We start from the raw sequence: 10,305 nt of genomic DNA, 5'->3' as shown, positions 1-10,305 counted from the left end.
CACTCAGCCAGTTTATACCATCGATTTATCTTGAAGCTGAGAGAAAGCATAAGGAGATGTCATTGAATCCCATGTCATTAAGTCTGTGGGAGGAAATGGATTGTTCGCTTTGGCTAGATTCGAAAGCGAGATCATTTGTTCTCTATGTTTCCTTCGGAAGCGAAGCTCGCATGTCCAAAACTCAAGTGGAAGAGATAGCGATGGGTTTATTGGAAAGTGGGCAGAATTTCCTGTGGGTAGTCCGTCCAGGTATGTTACATTCTGATGATGATGGTGGCCTTCTACCAGAGGGTTTTTTAGATAAAACAAAAAATCAAGGTCTGGTGGTTCCGTGGTGTACTCAATTATCAGTTTTATCTCATCCTTCTGTTGGGGGATTCTTCACCCATGGGGGTTGGAATTCAACAATGGAGAGCCTGAGTTTGGGGGTCCCCATGTTGGTTTTTCCACATGGGATTGATCAATACACCAATAGAATGTTTGTGGTTAACCAATGGAAGATTGGATTAAGGTTAGAGACGTGTAGGGACGATGGAGTGATAGAGCGGGGAGAGATTTCAAGAGCTGTCAAATTTCTGGTGGGAAGCAAAGAAGTGGAAGAGATGAGGAGGAAGAGTAAAGAAATTAGAGAAACGATAAGGCAAGTAACAAGTGAAGGAGGATCCTCTTGGATTAACATGCAACGTTTGGTCGATTATATTGGGACTAGGAGCACTGAACGAGTTATATCAGAAATATGAACTCAGGGATCTAGTTGTTATGAGAACATCATATAACAACCATTTTTGTAAGGCATGGTAAAGAACTGCAAGCAAAGAGCGTCGAGTAGAGAGAAATCCATTGACATTGAAAATTCATTTTCTCTTTAATAAGATATTTTATTTTAGCAATTCTAACAGGAAGATATTTCAGCAATCCTGACAGGAAGATATTTCGTTTCAACAATCCTGACAGGAAGGTCATGCGCACTTGACTTATGAGATGAATATAAGTCAATTTTCCAAAGGGGTATAGATGCTTGAACAAGGTGATTTCATGGATGGAGGAATGGTAGAGGCTCCCATATGTGTCTCCTTACGAGGATCCTTCCAATCTTGATCCTAAGGGTCCTGTAATGGAGACGTGTTTTGTGGGTGTCTATCACGAGTTTTTGAGCCTTACTATTAATAAGAAACAATCTAAATTGCTTCTGTGAGGAGATGAGTTTCCCTAAGAGGTTTACGAATCTTTTCACGCAGTATCCAAGAATATTTTATTATTCTCTAAAATGTTCTACCTCAATAGTGGTTCTCAAAGAGGGGTACCAAAATGGTCAAGTAGTGGAGCAACATCCTCTTCTGAGGTTGAGAAAGAAGATATCCCGCTTGATGAGGAAGGGGATATTACCTAATAAGAAGGACTCAGACAAGTTGGAAGTGGATGTTCTGGACCCTAATCCTGACACAGGAGTTTCTGAGTAGGCTATGATAATTTTGATGACTGTGAGTGTAATGACAAAGATTACTGAGAGCCTAGAGGATGATATATTGACAATTTTGCAAGTAGATGCCAATGGAAACATAGTTGTTGAGAGATGGATCAAGGAATTTGAATTAAATCCCATAGAAAATGTTTTAGAGACATGGCTTATGCATGTGTTTAAAGCAAAATATGTCAATACGTTTCTTTCTTCCAGACTATATGAGCCATGTTCTTGATTCAGCCAAAATGCCTCTGTTGATTTTGGATGATTGCTTGTTTAGTTGGAAAATTGAATGCCAAATATGGAGTTATCCAACAAGGCACTAAGCCTATCAACTCTTTAGCCAAAGCCTACCATAGAAGATGATTCAACTGTATCAGAGTATTTGGGCCCAAATTCAGAAAAAATATGTTCTATTTTTCATCATGTTTGATAGGTTTGCAGTAGCTTAGTATCTAATGTATCGATTACCAGAGAGGCAGTTGTGTGAAACATCTTTGTCTTACCATTCACTTGGTTGTTTTGCTAATTTTTTGAGTGTGAGCAACCACATCAATGCAAACTGATGTTTGACAAGTATGTATATCATGTAGAAACACTTATTCTATGTCAATTCTGACTCGAATTCTTCCAATCACATTATTGTTGATTATGTATTTCAGGATCAAGGAGTTGACCAGGAGTGGTGTAGCTCCTCTATGGAATAGTAATCTATAGGATTGCATGCAGTTTACAGCAAAAAATCAGGGATAATTATTTTGATATCTAACTTTATCATGCAATTGCTTTAGTTTCTATTTTTCATCATGTTTGATAGGTTTGCAGTAGCTTAGTATCTAATGTATCGAGTGCCAGAGGGGTAGTTGTGTGCAACATCTTTGTCTTACCATTCACTTGGTTGTTTTTCTCATAGAAATTCTTGTTGTAACCCTTTTGGAGGCACTAATTCATGTAAAGTTGGTTTGCAAAGTTATAGTGGTCAGTTGAGCATCTATTTTTCAACATTGTATTAGATATTTTTCACAATTCATCTGGATTGTGTGAGGCTTATTCAACTGATACTCAAATTATATATTTTAGTTCCAAGATAAATGCGCCTGGAATGGAATTTAGGGATAGTCAATCACATACACAATCTGAGATATTCATATATCCACTTAATGCATTGAAGGAAATTGATACAAGTAATAGTGACTGTATAGAGCATGCAGTTTCAAAAACTAGATTAGATTTTGATGTTGCTTGCATGAGCATTGGGAATGACTCATGCTTGCTTGATGAATCAAAAAAGAAGGTTCATTCCCTTTTAAAGTATATTGATTCTTCATATGAGTATGAAATGATTTCAAAACATATTACACAGGCGATTGGTAGCCCCATAGACAAGTTTGAGAAGGTTCTAAATGCCATGTCTCTTGTTGTTGTGCAAGTCCCTGATAAACAAACTTACAACTCTGATAGTACTTCATTGAATAAAAGTTTAATCTATAACTGCTAGATCCCTAACATTCCATTGAAAAGTATTTGGCAGTGGTATGAGGAACCTGGTAACTATGGTCTAGAAGTAAAGTCCCGGGATCTGGAACATTCAACAAGGCTGGAAATTGACAGAGATTTGTTTCATGCCTACTTTGTAGTATGTACCCTTTTTATCAGAGATGCAATTATATGGCTTCTCAACAGCCTCATCAGTAAATCGTAACTTCCATGTGAATTATTGGATAACTTAGACATAATGGTACCATGGAGTTATCTAGTAAGGCACTAACCCTATCAACTCTTTGGCCAAAGCCACCATAGCAGATGATTCAACTGTATCAGAGTATGAAAATTCAGATTTGTGCACATATTGTGAAAAATATGTTTGCAGTTGTGATGCAACCTCAGGAAATGTCTACTTACTGTTTGACTTTTTTGAGTGTGAGCAACCACATCAATGCAGACTAATGTTTGACAAGTATGTATGTCATGTAGAAACACTTATTCTATGTCGATTTTGACTCAAATTCTGTCAATCACATTATTGTTGATTGCGTATTTCAGAATCAAGGAGTTGACTAGGAGTGTTGTAGCTCCTATATGGAATAATAATCTATAGGAATTCATGTAGTTTATAAAAAAAAATTCTATTCTAATATTTCTTATGTCATTGCCTTACGATCTTTCCTTTGCAACATGTAGTGCAAATGCTAGTTTATGTTATTGCCTACACGTCTCCTCCATAATAAATTATAAAAAAACGTTTCTATGCAATTAAAATTTTAATATAAAAATATATATTTTATATAAATATATATGTATATAATAATTAATTTAAATAGTAAATATTATTATTATTTTTATTCTACAAATATTAATTTAAAAAATAATATCAAAACTATAAAAATAAAATATAAAAATTTGAATACAATAATTCAAGTAAGTACATATAGAAATATAATGTAAGCAAAAGTAAATAGACTAACTATCATTGGAGATAAGCATCTTATTATGCTTACCCGTGGTTACTAATCACAAATCAGGGTGGTTGTGGTTTGGAGTTTGTGGATGCTCGCATGTAACTTTGAAATTTCATTTTAAAGGTTAATAATAGTATTTAGTAGTGTTTTTAAGTCAAAAATCAAAATATTGGGTTAGTGCATTGTTAAAAATGGCTTGAGAATAAACTTGAAACTATGTTTGTCTAACTCTAATCCAACTCTGATCATCCATTTGACATTCAAATTTATAAGTAAATTTATTCTTTATACTAGTGGTTTTTTTTTTTTTTTTTTATCACTGAATCATTGATTTAGGTAAAAGGGGAGTCTTTTCACTTTAAGGTAAAATGATGAACTTTCTTTTTAGACATCCACAACGGCTTTATCTTATAGTAGTGACTACATAAATTTCTACATCCACGACACCTTTATCTTATAGTAGTGACTACATAAATTTCTTAAAAAAATATGTTTTTTTTTGTTTTATTCATATATGTTACTATTGAGATCACTTTAGAGGGTAATAAGTATGTTTATCTTAACAAGCTATATTGTAAATGGATAGTTCCAAATATCATTACTCCAAAAACCATTTTCTTTCTTAATATGGGCTAAAATGTCATGCTACCCTATCTTCTCCCTAGTATAATACTCAGCATATCTCTGATACACGTAAAGCAAAGCTATTTAACCTAGTTGTCACTAATGGTCGGCAATTAAACACCCCATTTAATCTCTTGGAAAAACTATTTAGGAATGCTTGATCTAATTTAAAATATGATTTGAAATTGGGTTTATTTTAATAAGAGTATTTTATATTTGATTCTCGTAAAATAAAAATAATTATATCAGAAAGGAGTATGGTAAAATAAATAAAATGGAAATGAAGATTATTATAATTATATATATTTATTGGGAAGTAATGTTTTTATATGTGTTGTGAGTTATATGATTTACACATTGTTATTGAAAATTTTGAAGTGTTATTTTAGAATTAATTATTTTTCTGTGTATAAATTGTAGTTGTGTTATGTTTGACGTTTAGTTATAAACCTACTTTTCCAAAACCTAGATTTTATTTTATATATAGTATTGTGTTGGTGTGTAATCATTTTCTCTATTCACATTTCTATTAATATTTAATATTTTATTTTTAAGTGATTAAATTGATTATTAAAATATTTATTTAAAAATTAAATTATAAAATAACATTTATTTAATTTATTTTTAATTATTAAATATATAAATAACATTATTTTTAATCAATAGATTTATTGCAATTAAAAATAACTTAAAATAAATAAATTACAAATTATAAAGAAACGTAAATTAACCCTCTTTTATAGAAATTGATCGAATCAAATGACGATGAGACAAAAATACAAATAATCATACATCATTGAAACTCATGAAATCAAATGACTAGTGTGGTTGAAGAGACGCGGTGCCCCACACCGCTCACACTGTATTATGTTGACGTGTCAGTGAACAGGTTGAGTTTAGTTTGCGGGAATTGGGTGTTCAGAGTAAGAGAAAAAATCTCAAGATACTCTAGAATACCGTAGTTGGGTTGAGAGGTTTTTAAGTTTTAAAAGTTGTTTATTGGGATATTTCTATAAATTAAATAGTTAGTAAATATGGATAAAGATTAATATTCTTTATAATTTATTTTATATTGCTAAAATAAAAAAATAATCAAAATTAACTAAATTGTAATTTTATTTTAAATTATTATTTGTAACACGTTTATCTATCAAATTTCAATATATATAAGATTTTTATTTTTTTATTTACATACTAAATCACTATAATACATAAATGGGTTTAACCAAATATAAACATGGATTAAATCATTAAACATGCACTTTTAACCACCATAATAATTGTCATTATGAAACTTTAATCGTATGCAATGTATGACTTTACATACTATGAATTATTGGTTAATGAAAGAGGCGGGATTTCAGAGGCATGCGGCATTTGACTTTACACTGGTTATGTTTTTATATATATTTAAAACTATGGTACGATGCTGGCCCAGCATTAAAATTTGCAGGCCATAGCCTTGAAACCCATTCAGGGAGCACAGGCGAATTTAGTGCTTTGGCATGTCTGGATCCAGGTGGCTGCCTAGAGGTACTCCATCTGTCTTTATCTCACCTCACTCTCGGGATCCGATACCTCTATCGACGACTCACATTGGCCCACTGGATCGAACGGTCCTCAGGCTTTCGTCCCTTCATTTCTTGGCAGTGAGGTTTTTCAATAGGTCATTGTTTCACTTCGGATTTTCCGAGAGCTTGTGGCTCTGCTCTGCCCTTCAATGGCAGTCTTCGTCTACTATCCGGGTTCTCTCAACCATTTCCTCTGATTTCCGGCAACTCAGAATGCCTTGAAGGACTCAAAACCACTCCGTTGTTCTGGAATTCGTTCTACGGAGGCCGGGCCTGAGTTGTTTACTTTAAAGGTACATTTTATAGATCTCCTTCCGCATAACTGTTACACATTTCAGGTTTTAGAAAGTTTATTTTTGATTCTTAAATTCTATTTGCGTGTTCTAACATCGTTTCTTTGTTATGGTGGAAGGTCTGGCTCCTAGGTCGGAAGATTCATCCTGGCGCTGAGGCAAACCCTCCTTCAGGTTTCATTATCCGCAACCAATTCCGGGTAATTTGAATCTCTCTAATTCTGTCTAGAATAGGGTTTTGTTTTTATGGACAGACCACCTAGCTATTAAGACTGTTAAGGAAATCTCTAAATGGGTCTTCTGAGACTGCGGGAGTCATAGCTCCTTTGATAGTTTGTTTGTGTTTGATTCCAGAGGTTAAAGTGAGGCCTTTTTGGTAAGGCAAGGAGGCCTACGACTTTGGCCGAGTGTGGAGGTTTCTTTTTGTTTTTGTAATGGGCTCTCGGGTCGCCATCTCTGATATGATAATGGAACATTTAAATATAAGACTGGCATTTATATTTGATAAGAGGTTTCGTATTTCGCTACTGGGTTTTGATTACTTTTTTGTGTATTTAAATGAACACAAAGTTCTTTCTTTTTTGAGAGCTGAGGGTTGTCCTTCCTCGATTCTTCCGAGGGTTTATACTACACTTTGTTTGAAGTAATGCAGCTCGGAATGTATAAAGATTTTGCATAGATTTAGTCCTATGATTGGTAAAATCTCAGTATTTTAACTTATGAGATAAAATGTTTAAATGTCCTCTATTGGAGCTCATAATGCTACAAAATACAATGCATGTAATCTTTTGTATTTCAATAAAACACCCAGAAGTCACTACTTTTGTCTTACATAATTAAATTTGTGAGCTTATTGAATTTCTTGTCTTTATGCCGTGACTATTCGAAATTAATTTGTATGTCTGTCGTATCTACAGAGTTCATATGTATGCATAGTTTTATGGTGTAGAATTTTGAGAACAATTTAATGTTTGTTGATTGCAATGTATACATGACTATTTCATCCATTAATATTTACCATTCTTTTGATTAATAGATGATTTTAATTGTTGTTCCTGAATTAGAAAAATATAGGGAATCTATCTTTTATGGTTAATGTATATTTCTATTTACAGGAAATACCTATCCTCTACCTTTTCTGGTTAATGTAATATTTCTATTTACAGAGAATAACTGTCCTTTCTCAAGATTTATTTGTCATTCTAGTTTACTTACTAAATGTTGACACCTAATCATAGGGATTGGGTGAACAACTATAATTAGTGTAAGTAAATAATAGAGGAAATGGAGAGTCATCGGGAGATGAACTGAACAGTCACTCCCTCTTGTGTATAATAATGAACAACCTAAATGAATAACACAATTTCATTTGAGGAGTTACCTCCTAGTCTACCATAGTATTAGAGCCATGTCTATCTTTGGCATCATAGTTTGCCCTTATAACTCCCTCTTGGCCTATGTTCTGCCTATTTTGCAGAACTGACACCTTTGTCATGCTCCAGAGGCCTAAATAGTGCATTGTCATATGTGTTTATATTCCTGTTATCTCGTCTGAATCCTCAAGGCTAGCAATAAGGTTGTCTCTTCTGCCTAGAAACACTTCCCACGAAGGTCCACTAGTCAGAATGATGGCGTCCCTTGCTACTATGATGATGATGTCCGCGCAAGAAACCGTGTAATAGACTTCAGTATAGCAGAATAATGCAGCGCTGAAAGATTTGGTCAGTATGCTCATCTACAAGTTTGTTGACGATTCCGTGGTTTGCTAGGGCATCTGCCAAGTATACGCATTATCATATACGATGTCTATGCTCTCTCCACATTTTTTTTTAATACAGGTGTTTTGGATATAACGCAGGCCTGTTTTATATATTACTATGTGGAATGGGTACTATTATGTACCACTTATTGGGTTTTGTGAGCATGTCCATACCTCTGTTATATACATTAAAATTGTAGTTTTTTTTACAAGCAGAAGTGCAATTTCTTACAGCGTATTGGCAGCAGAAGTATATTTAAAAAAAAAAATGCACTCATTAATATCTATTGTGGGAGTGGTCCTCAATGGGAAGGAAAATTATCCTGAGTGGTCTCAGAAAATCAAACACACTCTCATTTTTAATGAGCTGTGGAAAGGAGTGTGTGTTGGAGATGGAGACAAAGAGCCAGAACAACCTACCTCAGATAAGGAATTCACTATTTGGGAAAATAAGAACAACAAGGCTTATGCATTGATTGCAGCATCAATAAATGAAGAGGTGAGTCACCATATTTCACCATTTTCAAATGCTTTTGAAGCCTTACAAAAACTGAAGGAACTCTATGACTCACACTCCGCACTTGAAGTTGTTCAACTCATGATTAAATTGTTCATCCTTGAATTACAAATGATGATCCTCTTGCTCTTGCATCAGAAGTAAAAACTATTATGCATGATATCAAAGTCACTAATGTTGAACTGGACATTCCTATGATAGCTTTTATCAAGGCACTTTATCCCACTTACTCAAATTATCTTGGGCCATTGCAAGCGAATGGAAACCTCAAAGATATTACTTTTGACTCCCTTGTGAAAAATTTTGTTGAAAGAGAGAAAGCTTTTGGGAAGAAGACAACTCCTCAATCTTCTGAAGAGGCTGTGTGCCTTTCACATAGACAAAATAATATTGCTCAAGATTCTTCTAGAGGAAGAGGTGGTCGAAGAGGAAGAGAAAGAAATTTCAGAGGCAGTGGGGTAGACACTCTCAAGGAGAAAAGTTAGATTTGCACTGCATATGCTGCAAAAGAGATGGATCACATGATGCATCCACATGCAAGTTTCTTTGGGACATAATTGAGTAGGAAAGAAACCAACCCAAAGGTAAAAGTAATGACAAAGAGAAAGGTAAAGCACCTGAATCCGCTCACTACGTTGTGGCACATTGTAATATTGGAGTAAATGAAGACTTATTTAATGCTTCACTTGCTTCTTGGAAAAATGATTGGTTGCTTGATTCAGGAGAAACTTGTCACATCACTTTTAGAAGAGATTTTTTTGAAGAATTTATTGACAATGTTGATGGAGCAGTGTACTTTGTAGACAAATCAAAACTCAAGCCATCAGGGCTTGGCACAATCAGGCTTAAATTGCCTGGTCTTCCAGACTTTCTTCTACATCATGTTTTATATCTCCCATAGCTAAGGAGAAACTTGTTGTCCTTGGTCCACATCCACCATCAAGGACACTCCATTCATATGTTTGATGGCAAGCTTGAGGTGAGAAAAGCATCAGACCACTCACTTGTCATGACAGGGATAGAAGAAGAAAGGCTTCTCAAGCCGCAGGGTACCTCTAATCATGCACAAAATTTCTCATACAATTCTCATTATGAAGAAGGTACATTTCCATCAAGTTTATTATGGCATGCTAGATTTGGACACCTGAACTATGTCAGCCTCTGCTTGTTGAAGAAAAATGGTGTTACTGGTTTGCCTACAATTCCTAGGAAAATTAAGCAATGTGATGCTTGCATTCTAGGAAAGCATAACAAACAGTCTTTTCATGATTCACATTCCAGAGCACATAGAAAACTTGAACTCATTCATTCAGATTTATCTGGTCCAATGCCCATTCCTTCTGAAAATGGAAATAAATATATGATGACATTTATTGATGACTACACCAGAATATGTTGGGTTTATTTATTGAAGAACAAATCTGATGCTTTTCAAACATTCAAGAACTTTCATGCATGGATTGAAAATGATGCACAATCTCATATTGGCTCTATTCGCACTGATAATGGAAAAGAATACACTTCAAATGAATTTGAAAACTATCTTCGCCTACATGGGATCAAACATCAAACAATTGTGCCTTATAATCCCCAAGAGAACGGATTAGCTGAAAGAATGAA

General features: G+C 34.3%; 1 pseudogene; it reads left to right on the top strand.

Moving 5' to 3' along the window:
• Nucleotides 1-200: 200 nt before the first annotated feature.
• Nucleotides 201-740, top strand: LOC149236275 (UDP-glycosyltransferase 76C1 pseudogene; annotated as a pseudogene).
• Nucleotides 741-10,305: the final 9,565 nt, after the last annotated feature.

Source organism: Pinus tabuliformis, chromosome 8 (genome assembly GCF_031772625.1).
Source record: "Pinus tabuliformis cultivar Carrire ecotype Pingquan chromosome 8, CPIR1, whole genome shotgun sequence".
In the NCBI taxonomy this organism is placed as follows: domain Eukaryota; kingdom Viridiplantae; phylum Streptophyta; class Pinopsida; order Pinales; family Pinaceae; genus Pinus; species Pinus tabuliformis.
Note: the sequence above shows the minus strand (reverse complement) of the source record. Positions and strands in the feature narration are given on the sequence as shown.